Source organism: Mytilus edulis, chromosome 4, assembly GCF_963676685.1.
Source record: "Mytilus edulis chromosome 4, xbMytEdul2.2, whole genome shotgun sequence".
Classification (NCBI taxonomy): Eukaryota; Metazoa; Mollusca; class Bivalvia; order Mytilida; family Mytilidae; genus Mytilus; species Mytilus edulis.
In genome coordinates, this window is record NC_092347.1 from 30,601,847 (window position 1) to 30,627,840 (window position 25,994).

Below are 25,994 nucleotides of genomic sequence, written 5' to 3' on the forward strand. Positions count from 1 at the left end.
ACAGTGTATGAACATACCATTTCACCAAGGAATCTGACAGTGTATGAACATACCATTTCACCATAGAACCTGACATTATGTAAGCATAACATTTCACCAAAGAACCCGACATTTTGTAAATATACTATTTTACCAAAGAACCTGACAGTTTATGAACATACCATTTCACCATAGAACCTGATAGTATGTTAACATACCATTTCACCAAAGAACCTGACAGTGTGTAAACATACTCTTTCACCAAATAACCTGATAGTGTATGAACATACCATTTCATCTTAGAACCTGACAGTGTATGAACATACAATTTCACAATAGAACCTGACAGTATGTAAACACAGCATTTCACCATAGAACCTGACAGTAGTTAAACATAGCATTTCACCAAAGAACCTGACAGTATGTAAACATACTATTTAACCAAAGAACCCGACATTTTGTAAACATACTATTTCACCAAAGAACCTGACAGTGTATGAACATACAATTTCACCATAGAACCTGACAGTATGTAAACACAGCATTTCACCATAGAACCTGACAGTGTGTTAACATAGCATTTCACCAAAGAACCTGACAGTGTGTAAACATACCATTTTACTAAAGAACCTGACAGAGTATGAACATACCATTTCACCATAGAACCTGACAGTATGTAAACATACCATTTCACCAAAGAACCTGACAGTGTGTAAACATACCATTTCACCAAAGAACCTCATTCATGTCCAGTGAAGGATGTTTATTCAATATTGTCGACATCGCAATATCTACAATGTTAACACGATATAGTGTCAACATTGTTTACATTGTTTGAACTCTTATATAATGTATACATTGTCGACATCGCGATGTATACAATGTTAAAACGATGTTGTGTCAACATCGTTTACATTGTTTGAACCCTTATATATTGTTTACATCGTTGACATCGTTAACATTGCGATGTATACAATGTAAACACGATGTCGTGTCAACATCGTTGACATTGTTTGAACTCTTATATATTGTTTACATCGTTGACATCGTTAACATCCCGATGTTTACAATGTTAACACGATGTCGTGTCAACATCGTTTACATTGTTTGATCCCTTATATATTGTTTACATCGTTGACAACGTTAACATTGCGATGTATACAATGTAAACACGATGTCTTGTCAACATTGTTGACATTGTTTGAACTTTTATATATTGTTTACATCGTTGACATCGTTAACATCGTGATGTTTACAAGGTTAACACGATGTCGTGTGAACATCGTTGACATTGTTTGAACTCTTATATATTGTTTACATCGTTGACATCGTTAACATCGCGATGTACACAATATTAAACCGATATCTAGTCAACTTCGTTAACATTGTTTGAACTCTTATATATTGTTTACATCGTTGACATCGTTAACATAGCGATGTATACATATAAGAAGATGCGGTATAAGTTCAAATGAGACAACTATTTATTTAAGTTACATCTTTTATAAGTAAACCCCTATAGGTTTGTCATTAATACGGAGTTTTGGTTTTTATCGAGTAGCAAGCTATGATAGGCACAAAAAAAACACTAGTGTAAAACTATTTGAACAGGAAAAATAAAAGTCTAATGTAAAAAACATGAAACCAGAAACACGTATGAACAATTCAACAAACGACAACTACTGAACGACAGATTCCTGGCTAAGGACAGGTACAAGCAAATGCAGTTAGTTTAACGTTTATATACGTACCATAGACTCAATATAAAATATAAACACGATTTTGACACAATATTGTTAGCATTGTTATGTGAACAATTTAAACAGAAAGGTATATATAAAAAAAGAAGTGGTATGATTGCAAATAAGTAAAATTTGTAGTACATACATACTAACTGGCACATCTATAGATAACCGTATGGCCTTTAACATTGAGCAAAGTTTATATGGCATAGTTAACAATAAAAGACGCCGACATGAAAAACGGATTTTTTTTTAACTATTTAACTAACTGCTTAACCATGTTAACTTATTTTAAAAAAAAAGAACTAAAAAAAATGTACATATACAACAACAAAAAGATGTTGACACTATATTGTTAACATTACGATGTATACGATGTGAACGATGTAAACAGAAAGGTGTAGACACTATATATAACAATATAAACACGATGTTGACACAATATTGTCAACATAGCGATGTATACGATGTGAACGATGTAAACAAAAAGGTATATACTTTATATATATAAATATAATATAAACACGATGTTGACACGATATTGTCAACATCGCGATGTATACGATGTGAACGATGTAAACAGAAAGGTATAGAATTTATATATATAAATACAATATAAACACGATGTTGACACGATATTGTCAACATCGCGATGTATACGATGTGAACGATGTAAACAGAAAGGTATAAACTCTATATATATAATATAAACACGATGTTGACACAATATTGTCAACATCGCGATGTATACGATGTTAACGATGTAAACAGAAAGGTATAGACTTTACATATCGTCGTGTGAATATTATAATGTTATAAGTCCATTTTACAGTGGAAATGAGTTATGGGTGTCAATAGTTTCGTGCTGCAATGTTTTATCTCCCTATATATTTAACCAGGCTTAATTATCTTCAAATTTGCCTAAAACAGTAGTATTAAAATGATATATCTCCAAATACAATGTTGTATTCAGAATTAAAGTGATCTAAGTACAAACCAATGAAATTGACGGATTCTGGGTCACATGACAAAAGTTTACCAATGGAGATAGTATGGAATGAGGGCATTATAATTTAATAGGACTTTATGGCACTTTCATACATAAATATAGTCTTTACATGTTGTTAATATTATTGACAAAATATAGAAATTTTCAAATGGTCCAAGTGACAGCTTTTTAATGAATAATAGCAAAAAATATACATTTTGTTTAGCTGAAACATATACAGATCCCTTTCATATCATGTCATGAACTTAATGTCCAACTGTTATGATGATGTGCTAATTATGATTTGTTTATAAATCAGCATCCTATAAGGAGTAAAGGTGCCATTTTTGTAATTCTTTAGTTTTATATTCATAAAGTCATTGTCTAATTATTATGTGTCATTTTATTTCTGTCCTTTTAGAAAAAGAATGTCCAATGACACTACATGCCCGCCAATGATCTGTATTTAAAATGACTAACAGTTTGTTCAGACACAGACCCATTACAGACTTAACCTTAAGATCATATTAAATTAATTTTTACATTCTTATCCCCATCCGTTCCAACCAATTAGGTTTTTTATGTATTTTTACAAAGTTCTTTGGAATCTGTAATAAAAATACGTAAAAATAAAATATAAGAGTCCAACTCAACCCAATATTTTCAATTTAGGTGGATGAGAATCTATCAATTAACTTGATCTGGCCTTACCCTAACTTTGGGTCTTTAGCATTGACTTTTTATTACAAAAGACAAAGTCAATAAGTCTTGACTTATTACGACCCAAGCATCAACTTTGCATCAAACAGTCCACATCATAAGCTATCTATGTACAAAGCTGTTTGATGATATCATAACTCTTATATCAAAAACTTAAACCTGAAACTTAACCTGGTTTTTTAACATTGAAATTCTATTAAGAAAGACAAAGTCAACGTGTACCTTAACCTTGCAAGGACAGACGCATAGACAGAAGAACTATACGTCCAGTTTGCCTTGCAGGCATAGCTATATAGTTCAAAGAAAACATAAGACACTATTTTAACCAACAAGATTGTGTATGGCCTTTGTTTCTACTGCCGATTTTATTCAATTTTAATGGCATATACATTGCCCAGTAATAATATTATAATGTTTTATGTCCAATACCATTTTAATTCTTTCAACTTTACTTATCACAAGATTAAAATGTACTATCTTTAAACTTGAAATATGAAATTGCCGAAATAATATATACTTGATCAGATTTCTGAAAAGGACAATTTAATCAGATGTGTTGGAACTAGTATTACGCATACTTTTTGCATAGCTCTTGTTTTATATGACTGGATATCAGACTGTCCAACTTTGAATGCCATTTTCTCAGTTTTAGAAAAAGGGGACATAAAACATTATAATATTCACACGACGATATATATATATATATACAATATAAACACGATGTTGACACAATATTGTCAACATCGCGATGTATACGATGTGAACGATGTAAACAGAAAGGTATAGACTTTATATATATATGTATATATACAATATAAACACGATGTTGACACAATATTGTCAACATCGCGATGTATACAATGTGAACGATGTAAACAGAAAGGTATAGACTCTATATATACACAATGTTGATACAATATTGTCAACATCGCGATGTATACGATGTGAACGATGTAAACAGAAAAGTATAGACTTTATATCTATATATACAATATAAACACGATGTTGACACGTTATTGTCAACATCGCGATGCATACGATGTGAACGATGTAAACAGAAAGCTATAGACTCTATATATATACACAATATAAACACGATATTGTCTTTATCCCAATGTATACGATGTGAACGATGTAAACAGAAAGGTATAGAACATATTGATAGGATACAATGTAAACACAATAACGAAACTATAAAGTTGACATTGCGATGTTGACAATATCGACAAAACATCGTGCACTGGACATAGACATGTAAACATACTATTTCACCAAAGAACCTGACAGTGTGTAAACATAGCATTTCACCAAAGATCATGACAGTATGTAAACATTCTATTTCACCAAAGAACCTGACAGTGTATGAACATACCATTCCACCATAGAACCTGACAGCATGTAAACATTCCATTTCACCAAAGAACATGACACTGTGTAAACATACTATTTCACCAAAGAACCTGATAGTGTATGAACATACCATTTCACCATAGAACTTGACAGTGTATGAACATACCATTTCACCATAGAACCTGTAAGTATGTAAACATACCATTTCACCAAAGAACCTGACAGTTTGTTAACATACCATTTCACGAAAGAACCTGACAGTGTGTAAACAAACCATATTAAACTTTAATATACTGTAAATCAACTAATTTTCTTGAGTAATTTATTTTTGTGACTTTTGTGAGCAGAAAAATAACCTAATTTAAATCGTAGTGAATATACGATTACTTGTATCTTTCCTTATTTAACTACATCAAATAAATTCGAAAATCACGATATTAAATCTACACAAATTACAAAATGGACTAAAAAGACCAAATGTGAAATAAAGTATCCTTAAAAATAGGTTGGTTTACAGTATGTTAAGAGTCCATTTTTCCAATGCTACAATATAACATGCATGTAAAATGGACTACTATTAAAACAAATTTAACTTCAAGATCTTTCTTTTAAATTTTACATAGAGTTAAATAGTTGCATGACATGCAAAGGGGAGACAGTATGGTGCACTTAGGTAATAGCAACACTTAATGTCACTCCTGTCTGACAATGTTAACAATAGTTTCCCTGTAATAATTACATGGACTGTAGATATAACAGGGTAAACTGTGATCACCATGTCATTACCATGTCATTACACTAATGTCATTTTATTTCCTTTTATATAGCATGCTCCTAATGAAGATGGATAAAACCAGACTATAAATGTCTATCATATAAACTTATTACATTAATTTACCAATACACCAAATATGTATTCTCTAGGTAAATAACAAACAATCAAGTTGTGACTGTGGACAATCATTTAAAAGTGTAGGCCAATAACATTAATAGTACTACCACTTATTTTTACAACTAGTTCTCATTGAACAACACAACACAACTGGTCTTTTTTTCATTTTAGCAGAAATAACATGCATAATCTTTGTAAGGTCACATAACTCTGGTGAGCAAGAATTGTATTGATAATGCCCATTAATTTGCCTAATTAATCATTCCAGTTGTAAGGACACAAAACTAGAGGCTCCAATGAGAAAGAATTGTATTGATAATGCCCAGTTAAATTTAAATTGCCACAGTAATAGTTCTATGCCTCAATCCATTTAAAAAAAAAGAATATTCATTTAAACTAAATGTATAATGATCTGCCATTTTATGAAGGGTTTGTAACTTTGTATGAAGGATTTTAAAGCTGTCATTACACAAAATTAAAACAAAAAATGCTGCTACTTTAAATATTGGTTAGCCTGCTTAAGGCAATAATGTGTCAGTATAAACAACTTGACCTTTTAAGAGAATCCAAATTGCCGAAATTTGTATTTGTCTTTAACCCTTTCCTCCATGGAATTTTTTTTTACATACTTGATTCGCATAGGATTTTTTCAATAAAAAAAAATATCATCAGGTCTATTTATTAAGTGTGTTGTAAATATTTACAGAGAAAACTGTCATTGAAAAATACTAATATCCAGAACATTCATTAATGTACTTTTATTTCAATCTATTCTCCAATATCTAATTATTTTCTACCTTTCAGCGCTAAATCATCATTAGTAGCGAGACTAATGTGTCTGAAATGTGGCTTTATACTGTCTATAAGTCATGTACAATATATACTCTCAATAGAACTCTAACATGGAAATACAAATGACTATATTTTAATGAAGTTATGTTCCCTGGATCAATTGACAATTACACTGTTGCTTTGTTTGATTTTCATAATCTTTATTCTATTCTAGGACTTTATATTAATGTTAGGTTAAATAAGGTTATCAAAATTAAATTACAGTGAGCTGAATAAAATTATAATATCGAATGTATAAAACCAGTACTTTTTCTTATTAAAATTTTGAAATGTTAAATTTTTAGGCTATTTATCATGCATTCATGTTTAGAAAACTATAAATAATATTCAATTTATTATTATTTTTTTTCTTATTCCTTGCATATTGTTCAATTTTGAAATACCTGGGTAATTGTTACATTATCATAAAATATCTCGATCATGATTAAGAGAGGTACCAAAGTTTTAAATTACCATCATAACTTGAATTATGTTTAGCATGAGTTAAATGGAACTTTCTGATAAAGATGATGCAGACAATATGAAGTGTTTTGTTTTTGGAGAATTTCAAAAACTTCAAATCAAAATAAAGAAAATCTACAATCTGTTTAAATTTTGTTAAATGACCTTTATGAGCTATTTAGCCTATTAAGTCTTATATAAAAAATAAATATGTGTTATGAACTGGTGTTATGAACTAATGGGGCAAAATATATTACCGGGTACCTTGTATCGTAGAGAAAAACACCAAGGAGTCCGAACATCTGACACATACATAAGTACATCCTTAATATTTGATTGTAATCATCTGCAGTCTGCACCAAAAACTTTTCAACTACTAGTCCGGACACCAATATTCAGATATTTTTCTTAATGGTCCAAACAAAATTTTGCAAAAACTTACTAGTTCAAATGAAGTTACTAGTCTTGGCCTCTGGGGCATCGGACTAGTGGCTAACCGTGCAGACTGCATCTGTCTAAATAAGAAACTAGAATAAAGATCAGACTAAATGCAAGAGAAAACTATTTTGTGGCTGCAAACTTTTTCAATATTATCAAGTGAACTTGATCTTTGATATTGAATGATCTCCATTGACAAATAATAGTTATTTCATTCAGTTCCCTGCAACTGGAAGCAAATCTGAATATAAATCGTGAAAGTTTTTATGTAAGATGATTTGATCTTGAGATTCTTGACCATAGACCATTGACCATAGCAAACCTCCTTAAAATTCAATTGATTTCATCCAATTTAAGTTTTCATTTTTGTATTATTTTATTTTTTACAATTCTACTTGAGGTAGTTTAGAAGGTATATTTTACATGGGTGTTCATTTGTGTCTTGCCTTTGTTCCATTATTACTAGTCCATTTATATATGAGGTTAACCACTAAGTCGTAGTGTTTGTTATAATATGCTGTACTTTTTATTATTCCTGTTTCCCAGGAATCAATATCAGAGCATCCAGAGGTCATTGGTGGTGGATTAAATTGACATTCAGTCCAGACTGGACAATTACTATCTACTGGTCACAACAAAATATAATTGGACAACTAATAATTATAGTACTAAAGAACAAGCATTTGACTTCTTTTGGCCACTGGACAGATATTCTTAACCCTTTCCTCTATGGATTTTTTTTTACATACTTGATTCGCATAGGATTTTTTCAATAAAAAAAAATCATCAGGTTTAAAGTATTTAAAATGCATTGTGAAAACGAATATTTCATCAATGAAATTCAAGTCAAATATTCTCATGAATATCCTTTTCATATTGGATACAAATCTTTTTAAGTAGGATGCAGACATTTTGTAGTCAAAGCGCTTCAACTGATGTAATATACAGGCGTCATTATGGAGTAAAGGGGGCGACGTCAAAAAGCATCATTATTGAGGAAAGGGTTAATGAACTCTTCATTATCATTCATGAGAAAATAACTTTCATGGTTATCATAGGAATTAGATAATCCTTAACTAATAAAGTTCAAGAAACAAAATATTTCTTGGGGTAATTTTAACTGTTAGAACAAATATTATCAAATTGCCCTTTCTGAACCATCCACATAATAGGAACCTAGGAATTTTACCTTTTTTTTTTAATAAATACATATTTGCTTTATAAATTAAGAAAGTCTGAAACTGAGGAAGAAAAACCTAAATTGGTACATTGGCTGGTTCAACTACAATCAAAGACTACATAACACCATACATGATCAACCTATTTTAAATTAATCTTTCTTCAAGTGTTTTATTTTTCTATCCCTCTAAAATGAAAATGAAATCAGAGACAACAGACCCCTTAAATCATCAATCTATTTTAATTTGATCTTTCTTTAAGTGTTTTGTATCCCTCTCAAATTGAAAGTGATATATTGAGATATGGGAAAAAAATCTGTACATGTTAGATAGCAAAAATTACATGCATTTAAAACAATGGATGGACACGAGGAGAATTGTACAGTCTGAAAGAGACTGTCTTCTTAATTTAACTCTGAGGAGACCAAGCTGGTAAATTCATTAAAGAGATACTGGGAAATTTTAAACAAATATTCATGAGTAGAAAAAAAAAGATCCTGATTTTCAAAAGAAATACACATGTTATCATGTTCTATTTTTATTATTGTTTGTTCAACCAGTTCTTTTTATTTGGCCATTGTAAAGCATTCCTTCTTTGAAAAAAAATGATCTTTTTTAAAAAATATTTACAAAAAAGCTAAATCCTATTTTTTTCTATGATGGATTCAAATAATAATAAAGAAGGTTCAATGTCGTACAATTATAAACAGGGTTTTACCAAACAAATAATTTTCTTTTAAATGTTGATCTGTACATATTATCACACTCATACATATATAAGTAATTTAATATAATTCTACAATCACATTTGGTTTGCTAATTGACACTGTTACCTAAAATGAGCAACAGAATAAAATAAAACTATCTAATTTATGTCTTACCATTTAAAAGTTTAGTTATCCAGAGAATTTCCCACAAGTCTTATTATTGGAACAAATTATCCGTATCAGCTATTTAATGGAATCCATTTCTTCTATCAGATCCTGAAACACATCACATAACAATCATTTTCATGGAAAGTAGCACAATTAAATGAGTTAATTCTGTAGGGATTATTGCCGTGCTTGACATATGAAGGAGTAAGGTGAAATGAAACAATAACTAGTATCAACCGTAATACTTACAGTTCCTATGACAAACCAATTAACATCCAAACAAACACAATCTTTTTTTATTGTTTTTTTTTTATAAACTATTACGAAATTAGATTTTCAGATTATTTGATCAATAATAGTTGTTTGCAATTGAATTGTGTCAATATTATATATTTCACCTGAACTACTCTGGTTCATACTTCTTCTATCTGTTCTCCTTCTATTGAAAATCATTTCATAAAACTTATTTGTGCATAATGCAACCCCATTGAAAACAACTTACAATACTTTCAAAAATCAATTTTTACATGAAAACCTTCAAATTTCAAATGAAAGAAATCAAATATTTTTTGTTAAATGATATTAACCCAAGTCAATAATATCCTACTTTATAAATTTGCACACTTTCACTTACAGAAGAAAATACATTAATAATACATGTATTCTATAATAGTCCATTTAATCCTAATTTCCTACATATGGTATCAAACTAATAAAAGTATTACGATATGAATTACTTGACACACAACATTCTGGTGTGTCCGATTAGAAATATACGGTTGGTCAACAGATACATTAATGAAATCATAAGGTGACTTACATGTGGGATATATAATCAAATTATCAACTCAAAACCATTGTGTAAATCAAGGGCATGCACATTAAATTATTGAATAGAAGGTGCCTATGCTTATGCCGTATTGGATTTGCTATAGTTGAGGCTGTACAGTCCTCTATAGTTGTTAATTCCTGTGTCATTTGGTCTCTTGTGGAGAATTGTCTCATTGGCAATCATACCACATCTTCTTTTTTGTATGGCTTAGAAATTATTTATCTTCCTGTGTCTTTTACCTGATAAATGATTATCTTTTATGAGCAATAGCATTTTTTTGTCTGTATTTTACCTATCCTCTATGTATTCTATTCCTCCTTAAGTTAGTGTTTTCTGCTCTTTGGTGGGGTTGTTGTCTCTTTGACACATTCCCCATTTTCAATCACTGCCTTCAAACTTTCTTTAATGTTTGTCCATATATTTATATTTATACTTTGTTGATAGTCACCTTATCATTGGTATATATAATAATTTTGAAGACTTCTTAAAGACTTGAACCTAGTAACTTAAGTGGTCTTGTCATATAGGTTCCATCCATGGCAGGATTGAAGACAAAGACTTGAAAATTGGTATTTGCTGTATCTCTGCTAATCACTCCGCATTTAGATGTAAGAGAATGTATTGTCCAGCTCAGAGTCAGAATAATGTGTCTGGGAATGGGTAGAGTGACATGTCTTCCTAGACCAAGTCTGTAACTACCATTGAGGCAAGTGAGGAAATGCTCACTAAAATTCCGACACTGAATTTTTTTTATATATATAAATATAATAACTATGTTGTTCTGTCTCAACCTTAATTTCTATTACTTGTTATCATTCCTTTTAAATTATTCTTCCTGGATATAATTCTGTCTCAGCATCTCAAAGGGTGATGTTTCTCGATTACATTAACCTAGTAACGATAATCATCATGGATCTCTGGTTAAAAACAGGCTCTTGCATAAAAAATGGAAAGCACTACCGTAAAGTTAAAGAAGGAATAAACTATTTTTTTTTGTGAACACAGGCTGAGTATTAAATATAACTTCATTAGAACTAATCCAAAAACGATAAGTAGACTGACAAATCAAGTACTTGGCATAGCAAGGGGGCAGTCCTGTCTGGTATTCATTTCTCTGTTTCCACAACTTTAATCTTTCTCTTTACAGATAAATAAAATATAAATAATATGAAACATGCATGGATTAGTTTTTATCCATGTTTCTTTAATTAACCTTAAAAATAGAAAGAGTATCCCATATTCCAATTTGACATCAGTATTGATGAACGGTAGAACCTTTAAAATGGGATTTTATCTTTACTTATTCGGGACTATGGAATTTTGTGTCTTTATATTCAGGGTTTCGGAATCATAAACCCCAACCCCAAACCCCAAAAATTTATAGATTCTGGAACTAAAATACCATCGACTATTTCCAGAAATAATTTGAAATTACGGACCTACATGTAAACGGCAAAAACTCCAGATAGAATCATATTCAATGTATCTTATCTTATTCGATCCCTAGTTTGTTTACTCTTTGTAAGCATAAAAGCGACTTTAATATTTTGTAACTGCGACTGTATGATAATGCTTACAGGAAATCTTAATTCCCTTTTGCAAACAAAACTGTTACTGTCGATGCTGCTACCATATTGCTGATGGAGAAGGAATCGGAAGAAGACAACGATTATTGTGTTAATGATAGTGTGCTACCGCTAGAAACAGACTGCCCTGAAACGACTGAAAACTTGGAAAAGAGCATGCATGAGTTGGGAGAGATTGTGCGGTCTGATCATGCTCCATGTTCATTGCGATAAGGATGTCAGCAGACCAAATATACTGAAACTATATGACGAAACCGGCCTTAGAAAAATTTGACAAACTCTACTGCATCAATGTTTGTTTTATGTTCTGGCAACATTTGAATGATTATTTTACATATAAATTTAAATAAAGTTGTTAAAAATTTTGTGTTAATAAAAGTCTTTAAATATGAAGAATTTATACAAAAAATGTCCAAATTTAAAACATTGTCAAACTCTCTGGAAATGCCTAGAATGCAGGATTTTGCACCATTCATTTCATACCCTCCGAAAAAAATTTGCCTCACTAAAATAATATGCCTAGTTACGGCCTTGTAGACTGTTACCAATACTGAATACTCGTGCATGTTATATTTGCCACTGAACATTCAGCTCTAGATTTATCAAAGTCTTTATTTGACAAAATTGTTTAACAAAGCTTCATAGGGGTAGTACTTATAGCGCTGAAATGGCTTGATTTCACTGATTTTGCTTATATCTTAGAAGCCATTAGAATTCGAAATTATCAGCAATTTGAGAAGCCCATATAATTAAGTAACTCTAAGTTTTCTTGAAAGTGATTGCCTTTAAAAGGCTTTTTTTTAGAAAATTTTATTTGTTTTAGGTAATAGTTCCTAGCAGAAAGAAGTTTTTTTGGCTCATCTAATTTAGTAATTTGTAAAAATCAATAAATGTCACCTCAATAGGGTCAAATTACATTGACATGACCTTTGAAAATATAAATAAAAAAGATGTTTAACCAAGCTATTTGAAACTTTGACCCATTAGCTTTGACATTAAGACTCAAATGCTCTGGTATAACATTGCTATGTCATTAAACAAGCTAAAAACTGAAACCAAAATAAATCTCATAGAGCATAGGACTACTAAACTGTAAACATAAATAAATATAACATACTATTAGTTATAGTGTGCTAGTGACCTAATCCAATATATATGGGGTCATTTAATTCCATATAAAAACCTAATATGAAATTAACTGACCCCATATATATCATATTAGATCAATAGCACACTGTGTAACAAATTTATCTTTCCGACTATTTTAACATGTGGTATTTAGACTAGTGGCTTACATCTTCAATATTAACAACCTATTCCATTAGTCGGTATAAAAACAAATGCTAACAGTTAGTGATAACAGTAGTAACTTCTTCAACCATTCAGCCACCAAGGCCCCCCTTAAGTTAAAATTAAATTAACTTTAAATGCAAAGTAGAACAATTTCTGGGTGAAAAGTTAACTGTACTTTCGGTAACAATCCTATCACAGAACTAGTACATACCAGTAATAATTATCATGGCAGGAAGTTATCTGTATAAATCCTCTTTAATCATCTGAAAAATATAGGCAAAATAGGAAATTGCCATAAAACTTCACATTAATACAAAAACAGGTGATGGTATATTGATCAAAGTAAAGACTAATTACATTCAATGATGAAGACCATAGACACATTGATCTTTAATTAAAGGTAAACTAAATAACACCTATACCTTTTTATCAATTTCCTTTAATAGGAAACACGCTTCTCATTTTGCAGATGATTAGACTAATTATAGTGGTACTATTGTTTAGGGTTTGTTTTCGTTTTTTTGAACATTACAAAGTCAGATTTTAAATTTACAAAAAGCCGTGACAAAATAAAAGACTTGGTATTTAGGCATGGTAAGCAGAATATAAACCGGTAGCAAAACTTGTATTTGACATTTTATTCACAGTTGATCCATCAATCATTTATATGAGACTTAAATCCGTAAATTGAAATATGTGATTTTCAATAAAAAAACATTTCTATAAAACCTTAATATCATAAAGCACATCTTAGGAAAGTAAATGTTTTTCAATTTCCTGTAATAGAATATTCATTTATAATCTATACTTTAATGACAAAAATCATAAAATTCAATTATCTTCATTGTTGTTATGATGTTACTGCATAAACATTGTTTAATGCTGATTGGAATATCACAAGAAATAACTAGTATGATTCAATATAACTTTGTTTTTTTAATTAACCATCAAATGATGAACTCTATATATCCTTTCAAAAAAGTAAGACAGATAGAATCAGAGAGTCAAGACTATCAATCCACACAAGTTTATGTCTGCATTGAGATCCAGCAAATATAATTTGTCTACAGGTTATTTGCAAATGATAGTATACAATTGCTGATGGAAATAACAGCTTTAATTCATTATAGATATTCAAGTTGCATAATAATTTTAGCCGGCTGCACAAACCTAGATAATATGGAGACAATAACCTGTAAAAAGACATCTTTATTTCTATTGAAATCATTTGTTTCCAAAGTGAGTTAAACAAAACAAAGTCAAACAGGTTTAGGATAAATGTTTAACACTTGCATGTATAGAAACAAAGAAACTGCATTATGACTTATGATGTTGCTAGTACATTTTTGATTTGATTTAACAAGGCGGCGGCTTTTTCCACTTTTGCTTTCCTCAGTAAGGACCCTTGATTTCTTTAGCATTGACCTTAATAAGTGTGAGGAAAACCTGGTTGTATGTTATTTGTATTATTTTTTTGCATTTTATTATTTATTTATAGATTTATATTTGGTGTTGAATGCCACTTAAGGTACTATTGGCTTTTACACAGATGCCAGTTTTGGTTGGTTGAGAAAACTCTAGTGCCAGGAGAAAACTCAACCATCAGCAGGAAAATTGGCAATCCAAGTCAAAATTATGTTAAACTTGTAATGTCAGTGTTGAAAGGCTGATGATATAGTTGATAACATACTTAGACACTCAGCCACCAATGGCCCATAAAACAATCAGTTAAAATTTAAAACCGAAACAACATTTTTCCACCCATTTTGAATGCAACAAAACGCCTCAAGACAAAAGTGTAAAATGTCTCAAATCAAACCTTTACTCATTAGAATCAATATGTCTAAATTTGAAAGTGATTGATTTGTAAGGTTTTTAATAACACACTGAAACTGTTTGGAGCTATACTACCCTATTATATACATATATGATAATATTTTACTAATCTCAGCAAATCAACTCTGAATATGAAAGATCTCAAGATTAAAGATATCCCCATGACTATAACATACATGTATATATGTAATAAAACTTTATTACAAGCAGTCAGTCACTCCTACAATTCAATTAGGAACTATTCTCCTAACCCTGACTTATTATTCATTCAGAATATATCCATCCCAGCTGACAATTGTATAAGAAATGGAATGATCCAACATAATGAATTTTATAATAATTTGGAGTCAAATATCTAAACATATTAGCCACTTGAGAATTATACATATTCTGAATAGTATACATGTTTGTATAAAAACTTTAAATTGATGTTGGTATTGACATACAAATATGTAACTGTTTAACCTGACTACCGTTACTAATTTATATTGATATAATGATGTATTGACATCAATTATCGTAAATTTTCTTCATTTAATTAAACACTAGTAACATGTTATCTGTGTTTGCATTTAAATAATGAACAATTAATGAAATAGCAAAGTAATACGCTGTTTATCATTATAATTATTACAATTTGACAAACTCTGCCATAAAATGTTCTTGATTATATAGCAACATGGAGTGACAATCAATAAGAACATGCAGTGCCTTCTTATAAAGGATTGTTTCCGATATTTAATTAATTACAATTAGTATTTAAGTTGTAAAAATATGTCTGTTTCATCCCACAATGTTTATGTTTTGAAGGTATCTTGGAAACAGGTTAATTTATATAAGAAGAAAAAAATCTGTTAAATTATTCCATGTTTTACCACTGTAATTATACATAATGTAGCATTGTTATGGAATTCATTGGGAAACAAATTAAGTTGAAATTTAAGAAATTCCCAAAGGTATAATATGTTTTTATTTAGGATTTAATATCTTTGAAAATTGGATATAAATTCCATATAAACTAAGCATCTTCAGTATTCATTTATTTTCTATTCACACTAAAGGGAAATAAAATAGTGCACACACTGAATTGTCTCCCCTGCATAACTTGTTGAGAACAAATTGTAATAATTAGTCTTCCGAGGTTACGTTCGTAATTATTTTTGCTAGAATTTCTAGTTATGTTTTTCAGTTTACACTGAGATAATAAGCAAAATGAAAAAAAAAAATCATTTTTGCTCTTCATATAATTGATTATCTTTTACAGCTGTCAAGATAAAAGGCATTATGCCCCAAAAAATGGTAAAACTAAAGAGCAAGAACTCCAATAAGGAGTCAATTGAAAATTTCTGCTGTTTGACTTATATCTAGATCTGTCCTTGCTGGTAATATTAGCTATTAAAAGTGTTTATCTATCTCATGTGTATCTATTATAGTTTTCAAGATAATTTGCAAAAACACTAAAAATTGGTAATAAACTGCTTTGCTGAGTGCAGCTGGATACGACAGCAGAGGTCTAACACTGAACAGTTTAGGCAAAAGTGGTCACAATATTCCTACTTGATACAGGTCTGATGAATTTGGATTGTAATTAAATATTTGACATTAAAACAGGTTTCTGACACAGAATAACTGTAGCCAAAGAACTTCAAATTGATTATAGTTTGAATTTATCCATTTTATTTTCTGAAATCATGAGAAAAAATGCCCCTCCCCTCCCAACCAATTTCTTTTTTACACCCCCCCCCCCCCAGATATGGTCATAATCTCAATTCAAAATTTGCACTTGTCTCAGAATTTTTTTACCTGCCAAGTTTTCAAAATACCCATGGGGGTTTTTCGTGCAAGATGGCTGTCATACTTCTAAAAAACCTTCAAGGGGGCCTTCAAATTCAGTGTAATGTTGTTTTTTGGCTTCTTCATACTTTTAATTCATTGTAAAATTAATTGTTTGATTAAAATTGTGGACATAATTTCTCTTTGAAAATTTCAATTTGGGAGCCTCCATGGGGGAAATCCCCTGCAAATAGTGACAGTTGGCAGGTACATGTATGTAAAATTTGTATCCAAAATGAAAAGGAATATCATAGGAATATCAAACTTCAATTTATTTGATGAAATAGTTGTTTTTCGAAATGCATTAATACTTTAAAGCATATTTTCAGCATTTTATTGAAAAATCATATGCGAATCAAGTATGCAAAAAAAAAAATTCCAATGGAGGAAAGGGTTAAGGATGTACATCTCTGAGAAGCCAAAAATTTCTAGAATTAAACTTTTTTTCTTAACCTGATTTTTGGGTTTATAAGACTGTAACAAAATAATTGGTGAAGAAAAAATCATATGGTGGTGCACTTCTTTTTTTGCTACAGCCCTTTGAAAATGCCCAATTTTGATGATTTTCCCATTTTTCATCGATTTTTACCTATTTTTGGGGTATTCAGTCTGCACGGTTAGCCACTAGTCCGATGCCCCAGACTAGTAAAATTTCATTCGGACTAGTAAGATTTTGCAAAATTTTGTTTGGCCCAATAAGAAAAATGTCAGAATATTGGTCTTCTGACTAGTAGTTGAAAAAGTTTTTGGTGCAGACTGGGTATTATCATGAAAACAATCACAGTTCCACAATTAAACTTTTTTTCATACTTTGTATAAAGATGAAGTGGACCAATCTGAATAAATTTTACTGTAGGTAGGTGTTAATATAAGAAAGTTTATCATATTTTGACGCCTTTTTGTGTAAAATTTACCATGCTGTCAATTTTGTATTTTTGTGATTTTTCTCAGTTTTAGGAACAAAATGCATATTATTTCAACTTTTTTGTTATAAATGATTGAAAAAATACATATCTAAGAAATTTGAAAAGACCAAAATGATATGAGATGTACATGATTCTTGTAAAATCATTTTTTGTATCTCTCATCCATTTTACCTCAAAAATTTGGCTAAAAATACAGACTTGATTGGTCATAAAATTTCAAAACTGGATTACTCAAAAACCATTCATTGTAAATACACAATTTTTTCACAGAGTTATGTTTGATTATGATATTTTTAAAATTCATTGATATTTTCCACTTGTATCACATGTTTTGGAAATAATCCAAGAACGAGATTTCAACGAGACTGAACGAGACTGAAAAGTCAGAAGAATACATCCATAATATAACAAGGTACAAATGTATATACATAGGATTTTTTTCTGGAGACAAGTGCCTGTGCCAATAAGGCAGAAACGTAAAATCTAAAATTTATAAAAATCGAAAGGGAGTTCATGATGTAAATAGATATAAACAATTCACCAGGTTTTCTTGCAAATTGGTGCAAGTGTTTTTGAGTTATTGTACGAATACTAGAAAATCCCCCTATTTTAATGAATAAAACACCACAACTCAGAATCATAAAATCTAAAAAAAAAAAAAAAAAAAAAAAAAAACAGAGCTCAGGTTGTAACGAAGTCGTTAATAGGATAAATATATTTTATTAAATTATTACAAAGTCAAGTAAGATTCTAAAGTTCAAATGTTCGAATGTTCACAAACTGTCTTTAAAGTAGAATTGTTCGAATGTTCAATATCTCACACGGGCACGTGATCGTATAGTAACTAGACATGAGTATAACTGTTCAGTCCTGATGGAGAACGTTCCGATATTAAGCTCATGAGTTCCAGCCTACCCACGAGGGGGGAGATCTTGGTGGAATCTCCGGTACCAATCTCTTGTACTAATCTGTTTCCAAGCTGGATCTTATATAGTTCAGAGGGGCCATCCATCAACTGTCAAAAATGACCATAAATGTCAACAGTTGTATAGAGTTGTCTAGCTATTAAGTAATACATGTACTAGGTTGGTCAGTTGACAATGTTATTAACATCTGCGCAATGCAATTATATAACGCCAGCAAAATACATGAACGATAAATGTCTGCAAGGGTCAAATACATGTACTTGAAACTGTATTAATTATGTAGCTAGTAGATTAGAACACAAATTGTGTTACAAGGTCAAGATACAAACAATTCACCAAAGTTTCATGCAAATTGGTTAAAGTGTTTTGGAGTTAATGTTCGACATATTGATGAAGGAAGGACAACGGTGTACCATAAAACATGTACGCCCCGTAAACAGGTGTAAAAATTGGTAAAAATTCCTCATGTATTTAAGGGCAATAATTCATAATAAACTGAAGGATTTTTTTTAAATAATTTTCTATAATACATTTTTTTGTATGTGCTCCGGCCCTGTAGATTTAACAGTTCATCGTGAAGACTGAATGAAGTCAAGTTAATAAAACATACAGATGCATATAACTGCAGAGAAATTGACACAAAATTAGAATGTATATATCTACAAAATGGATATACTAAAATTGTTTTACATTTTAAACTTTAAAGACTGTGGAAATTAATATTTCAAACATATTTTTATTAAATATCAATCAAATTTTAATGAATTTTATAATCAATAAATAGATAGAAAAATTGGAATCCTAGGTTTTAATTATCTTATGGACAAATGCATAATTAACATCACTGGGGAAAATGGTGGGTTTTTTTTTCTTTCTTTAATCCTTGCATGTAAAATTTTGTACAGAAGAATGATGTTAAAACTACCTCATTTGGAGAAAGTCATCAATTATGGGAAAAAAAATAATTCAAGGATACACTGTTCCAATTTAATTTCAATTAAAAATTGGGCTGATGCTTAAAATAGATGTCAAATATTTGGTCACTAAGACACTATGTATCTTACAATACACCTTTTCATAATCACTAGTAATTACCAACCCGAGTTTAAATGGAAATTAAAAATAAACATGCTTATTAAATGGCCTGTTAACAACACTTTTCCTGTCAGAAAGTAATACTCTTTAAACATACAACATTGTATTCAATTCTAATAATTACTATTAAAAAGCTTATAACGATTTAATCAATAGTATGTCATCATTTTGAAGTATTTAAAGGTCAATAATTGTGAACTGGTCAGACATTTCTTTGGCTTCAAAAGTGTGAAGAAGTGACCATTCAAAACAACTCAAAATACTTAACCTACTCAAAAGTAATAATTTGGAACATATCTATGCATTCCTATTATTATAATATAAACATCAATTGGATTGTCAGGATACAAGGACAAGGGCTACAGACCCAGAGCTGATAAAAAAGAAGTTTAATGTCCCCAGACAATGTTAATAATACCAGTATTTATTTTGTCAGAGAGAAAAAAATTCAATATAATTTTTTTTGTTATTTTTAACTCTTTCATAAATATCCTACAAGAAATCTTTTACAGTGCAGTTTTCCATATAATAGCTTTTCCAATGATCATAAAAACTCCTGTAAAAAGGGACAGAGATTACAACTAAAACAAAAATGCAGGAAATGTTTTTTCATCCTGTTCGAAAAGGCCTAGGGCTGTAGGGGTCTTCTTCTTTGAATTATACTGTACATGCATAATAAACCATCTAGCGGGCCAAAAGTTATATTTACTGTTGCATGCTCATAATAATGCATGCAGCCTATTTACAAAAATTAATCGTCAAAGTAAATCCGGTGCTAGTGCTATACTGAAGTTTGATCAAATTATTTGGTAGTGCAGATGAACGAATTTATTTGTTAAAAAATTATGTACAAAGAGTTAATTAATATTCAAATGACGAAATGTATAGGGCTTATGATAACTTTAAAATTTACTTTACTCTTTCGTGTTGATTAACAAAGATGTTTAAATTGAGGATTGGGGCTAGTTTAAGGATATAAATACACCTTATCGCTATTCCTGGCTGACCTGAGAATCTGTCCTGCTTTAACTATTGACGTCATCTGAGACTACTATAACTGTTATTGTAGTCTCAGACGTCATACAACAATCACTTTTCCATTGTGGCGTCAGATATTTTGTATTATGACGTCAAAATTTAACGGGAACCTGTGTGATGTCCAGTAATGACGGACAAATACTGAAATAGCGATAACTTGTATGGGGGGTTTAGGTTTAAAAATGAAAGTACAAATAATTAAGTTCAATGAATATATTGGACTGTTTTCTGACTTCTGTAAGGTATAATTAAGCAATGAAGTATGGTATTGGCAAGGAAAGTCTAGCAACTCAAGCTCTATAAGTTTATGAGCATGATGAATGGGTTGGAATCCCTAAACATATGCTATAGAAAAGATTAGAAGGCCTATCAATATTCATGTTTGACACCACCACTCTTTTCAAAATGCTCCTTGCACAGTAAAATAAAAGTGATGTCCAGGCACAAGCACTGTAACCTTTTTCCAAGTTTTGGTATCCCGCGATAGTTGCATGACGTCCAGTCCGTTCTACGCCTAGTGTGCGGTGTTTACACATGGGTAAAACATGTAAAATAAAATAGTGAAACGATTTTCATTGTGCATAGTTGCTAAATATTCATACTTGATGAATTGAAAGTGGAATTGCCGTTTACTTTTAACAATATGTGTTATTTTTGTGTAGCTGTATCTGTATTTTCGTAATCACCGCCATTACCATGACGTCACATTTAACGCACTTATTTGAAGAACTACCTAAAATAAGTCGCGACGATTTCTTAACATAGTGTGAGTCGAGCATGCCGATGAGAGTGGACGTTGCATAGATAATTCGTCATAGAAATTGCTCCGTAAACGGAGGGATCTACGTACATACATACATACAATTGTTTTGCATGGAATAGATATTATTATTTTTTTCGAAAAATTGAAAGTTTCTGCAGATATTTTAATGTTTATTTGAGACTGACATTGTTCATTAGTAGTTTCCATTATGTGGGAATTAACTATCAGACCAGTTTAATTATTTCATAGAAAATTTTCACGTAAAATTTCAGAAATTAGACGAAGTGAAAATAACTAATAGAACGTAGGGAAAAATTAAACTCACAAAAATACTGCGGAACTCTGAGGTAAATTCAAAAAGGAAAGTCCCTATGATCAAATGGCAAAATCAAAAGCTCAAACACATCAAACGAATGCATTTGCGGATCCAGGGGGCGGGGGGTCCGAAACTTTTTTCTGTAAAATGCATGATCAACAAAAATGAGGGAAAAAATCAATAAAAATATTCCGCTTGATACCATGTTTGGATTGTAGGAAGCTTCTGTCCAAGTTTGGTAAAAAATACTGGATAGTTTATGAATCTAATAAATGTTTTAAAAACTTTAACTGCAGACTGGATGTAATGTTAACTGGAAGAAAAACTAAGTCCATTTATAAGTAAAATCGTGACAGATACACAGGTACAAAATATTAACAAAATTTCCTTCTAGATACTAGCTTTTGATCATAAACAAGCTTCTGTCTTAGTTTGGTACAAATAAAAAACAGTATAAGAAAGTTATCAAAATTTTTAAAAATTTAACCAGAGTGAATGTGTTGTTTCTTGGCAGAAAAAAGTCCATTTAAAGTAAAATATGGAAAAAATGGATTTGTCATTTTACAAAATTTACTTCTGGATACTATCTTATGATCATAAACAAGCTTCTGTCCAAGTTTGGTACAAACCAAGGATAGTTTAAGAAAGTTATTAAAATTTTAAAAACTACAACCACAGAGTGATGTAATGTTTTCCCGCAGAAAAACTAAGTGCATTTATAAGTAAAATACGGAAAAAATGGAATTTTATTTTCACCAAATTTACTTCTGGATACTATCTTATCATAAATAAGCTTCTGTCCAAGTTTGGTAGAAATCCAGGATAGTTTAAGAAAGTTATTTAAATTTTAAAAACTTTAACCACAGAGTGTATGTAATGTTTTCCCGCAGAAAAACTAAGTCCATTTATAAGTAAAAAAAAGGAATTTTATTTTCACAAAATTTACTTCTGGATACTATCTTATGATCATAAACAAGCTTCTGTCCAAGTTTGGTAGAAATCCAGTATGGTTTAAGAAAGTTGTTAAAATTTCAAAAACTTTAACCACAGAGTGAATATTTTTGGACGCCGCCGACGACGACGACACCGACGACGACGACACCGACGACGACGGAATGTAGGATCGCTTAGTCTCGCTTTTTCGACTAAAGTCGAAGGCTCGACAAAAACGATAAGTAGACTGACAAATCAAGTACTGGGCATCGCAAGGGGGCAGTCCTGTCTGCGTATTCATTTCTCCGTTTCACCAACTTTTGACAAATCAAGTACTGGGCATTGCAAGGGGGCAGTCCTGTCTAATTCATTTCTCCGTTTCACCAACTTTTGACAAATCAAGTACTGGGCATCGCAAGGGTGCAGTCCTGTCTGCGTATTCATTTCTCCGTTTCACCAACTTTAATTTTTCTCTTTCAGTGACATATAAACAAGATATAAATAATATGAAACATGCGTGGATTAGATCTATGTTTCTTTAACCTTAAAAAGTGAAAGAACATCCCATATTCCAATTTGACATTATTGAGGAATAAACCTTTAACAAAGGATTTTGTCTTAACTTATTCGGGATAACGGAATTTCATTTCTTTATATTCGGGGTTTCGTAATCAGACACCCCCAACCCCAACCCCTAAATATAGATTCTGGAACTTAAATACCAGCGACTATTTCCAGAAATAATTTGAAATTACGGACCTACATGTAAACGTCAAAAATTCCATTCCAATTCCCCTATACCCATATCATATATACGTACTCTATAGATAGTATCATATACATGTATCTTATCTCATTCTATCCCTAGTTTGTTTACTCTTTGTCAGCATAAAAGCGAGTTTAATATTTTGTTACTGAGACTGTGTGATGGTGCTTATAGGAGAGCTTAATTCCCTTTTGTAACTACCGATGCTGCTACCGAATTGCTGATGGAGAAGGAATTGAAAGAAGACATTGATCGTTGTGTTGATGATAAGGTACTACCCTTAGAAACACAGACTGCCCTGAAACGACTGAAAACTTGGAAAAGAGCATGCATGAGTGGCGAGAGGTTGTGCGGTCTTGCCATGCTCCATGTTCATCGCAATAAGGATATCAGCAGACCAAATTCTGACTCTGAAACAATTTGACTGAACCGGCCATAGAAAAATTTGGCAAACTCTAATGAATCGATGTTTGTTGTATGTTCTGGCGGCAGACTCAAATTGATATTTGGATGATTATCTTAAACATAAATTTAAATAAAGTTGTTAAAAATTTGCTGTTAGTAAAAGTCTTGAATTATGAAAAATTAATATAAAAAGTGTCCAAATTCAAAACATTATCAAACTCTCCAAAATTGACTAGAATGCAGGATTTTGCACCATTCATTTCATACCCTCCAAAAAAAAAATTTCGCCTCGCTTTGCTCGGCTCAATTATTTTGCCTCACTAAAATAAGATGCCTAGATACGGCCTTGACAATTGGATAATTTTTTTTTCACCTCTCACTCGTTTCATATGACTTTTAGTTGTCTTATCTTTAGAATGTCCGCCATATTGTTTTCAACAAGGAATTTGCATACAAGATATACAAATCGAATTTTTGAAATGAAATTGCACTTTTATTGAATAAAAACGAGTAATATCTTCAATTAATATTCTTTAATATTGTTAAAAGTAGTATAACACTATAAAAAGTAGCATAGCACCATAAAAAATCTTTTTCTCGGGATATATCAGTTTGTTTTGGGGATATCACGTTTTTTCTTGTATTTCTCGCGGGAAATCGTGCATGGTACCGGCCACCGTACGGCCTTTGACAACTGCCGGAGCTATAGCCTTTATAATATTTGATACAACAATGTAGAAACATCTATAGATAGTGACACACAACCTGCTGATGCAGTTTTCAATTTTATAAGTTATTCCTATCATAATTGTATTTTTAGAATGTTGACGCCTATAAAAAAAAAAAGAGGATTGAATCAGAGACCTTTAAAATGGCATACTTTTGTAGTTGAAATATCTATCCAAACGTTTTAAGGATATCATCATATCTATATATTATAGATAGTGAGATGGGTAGCTAGCTGTCAATGATGTCATTGCATATGTTTTCATTTGTCGTAGTCACAATCAATTAAGTCCTCATTGCTGTCAGGCTGTCCTTGAAGTTCTTTGACAAACAATTTGATTGCGCCTTGTTGTCATGTCGTTTGTCCTTCTATGGCATCGATTTGATTGTGGCTTGGTTTCATGTTGTCTGTCCTTTAATAACGATTTGATTGTGTCTTGGTTCCATGTTCATGCGCGTAGCTACGTTTACGTCAAAACGCCCGGGCGTACACTTGAATTTGGTAAAACAAAATATTTTCATCTAGATATTAAAAGAATTGGTTAACAGTACATCAACCTTCTAAGTCTTTCTTCAATTGCTTGTAATTTGGAATAAAAATGACAAAATTGGTGTCATATTTATATATTTGTTCATTTTCTGTCAAAGTCTATCTACCGTGATTTCTATACTCGCTTTCCTTTTTAAAGCAATTCCTTATGTACTTAGATTCGAAATGTGGTTTGCATTTTTTTTTAAAATTATAACTGTGTAGATGTAGGTTCAGTATGTGGTTGAAGTTTTAATATATCAATAACTTTGTCAAACCATCGTATGATTTTACGATAGCTGTTTATGGTCAAAAGAGTATATGACGAAATTATATATGATGAATTTTCCCGTAATTCATGGATTTTTAAAAGGAATTTCTTGAAGTATTTACATTCTGAGGTTAAAATTTGGTACATATAAATTATTTGTAAAACCGTGGTCAAAGTAAATGAAACTTTCTTGGAGGAAAACGCGTATAGCGCAAGAATCATCCTGGTATCTATGATGTCGAGTTAATTTACATGATAAATTTATAAACCTCCATATTTTGTCATGAAACTTGTGCAGAAATTAAATGAAAATATTTCTTTTGTTTAAATCCTGTAATGGACTGATAAATGAATAAACTTTTCGTGGGGAGAAATTTCAGGCGAGAACCAGGGTTCTATTTACACACTTTAATATTGCACCTGAACAGGTCAGAAAATTAATCATTTCATGTTCATTTACGATTC

At 31.0% G+C, this 25,994-nt stretch overlaps 1 protein-coding gene across 7 annotated transcripts in view; it reads right to left on the reverse strand.

Annotated features, from left to right (window-relative positions):
• The window catches only part of LOC139519411 (sodium/calcium exchanger 2-like), a 97,719-nt gene extending 76,169 nt beyond the window's left edge, over positions 1 to 21,550 (reverse strand). For 6 of the 7 annotated variants that reach the window (XM_071311495.1, XM_071311489.1, XM_071311484.1 and 3 more), the window contains exons 1-3: positions 21,423 to 21,550; positions 13,378 to 13,429; positions 9,462 to 9,563 (exon numbers count right to left, since the gene is read on the reverse strand). The gene's annotated coding sequence lies outside the window, so the exon portion shown is untranslated. The remainder of the gene's footprint in view (positions 1 to 9,461; positions 9,564 to 13,377; positions 13,430 to 21,422) is intronic. The other variant, XM_071311479.1, reaches the window with a different exon arrangement.
• Between the last annotated feature and the right edge of the window lie 4,444 nt (positions 21,551 to 25,994).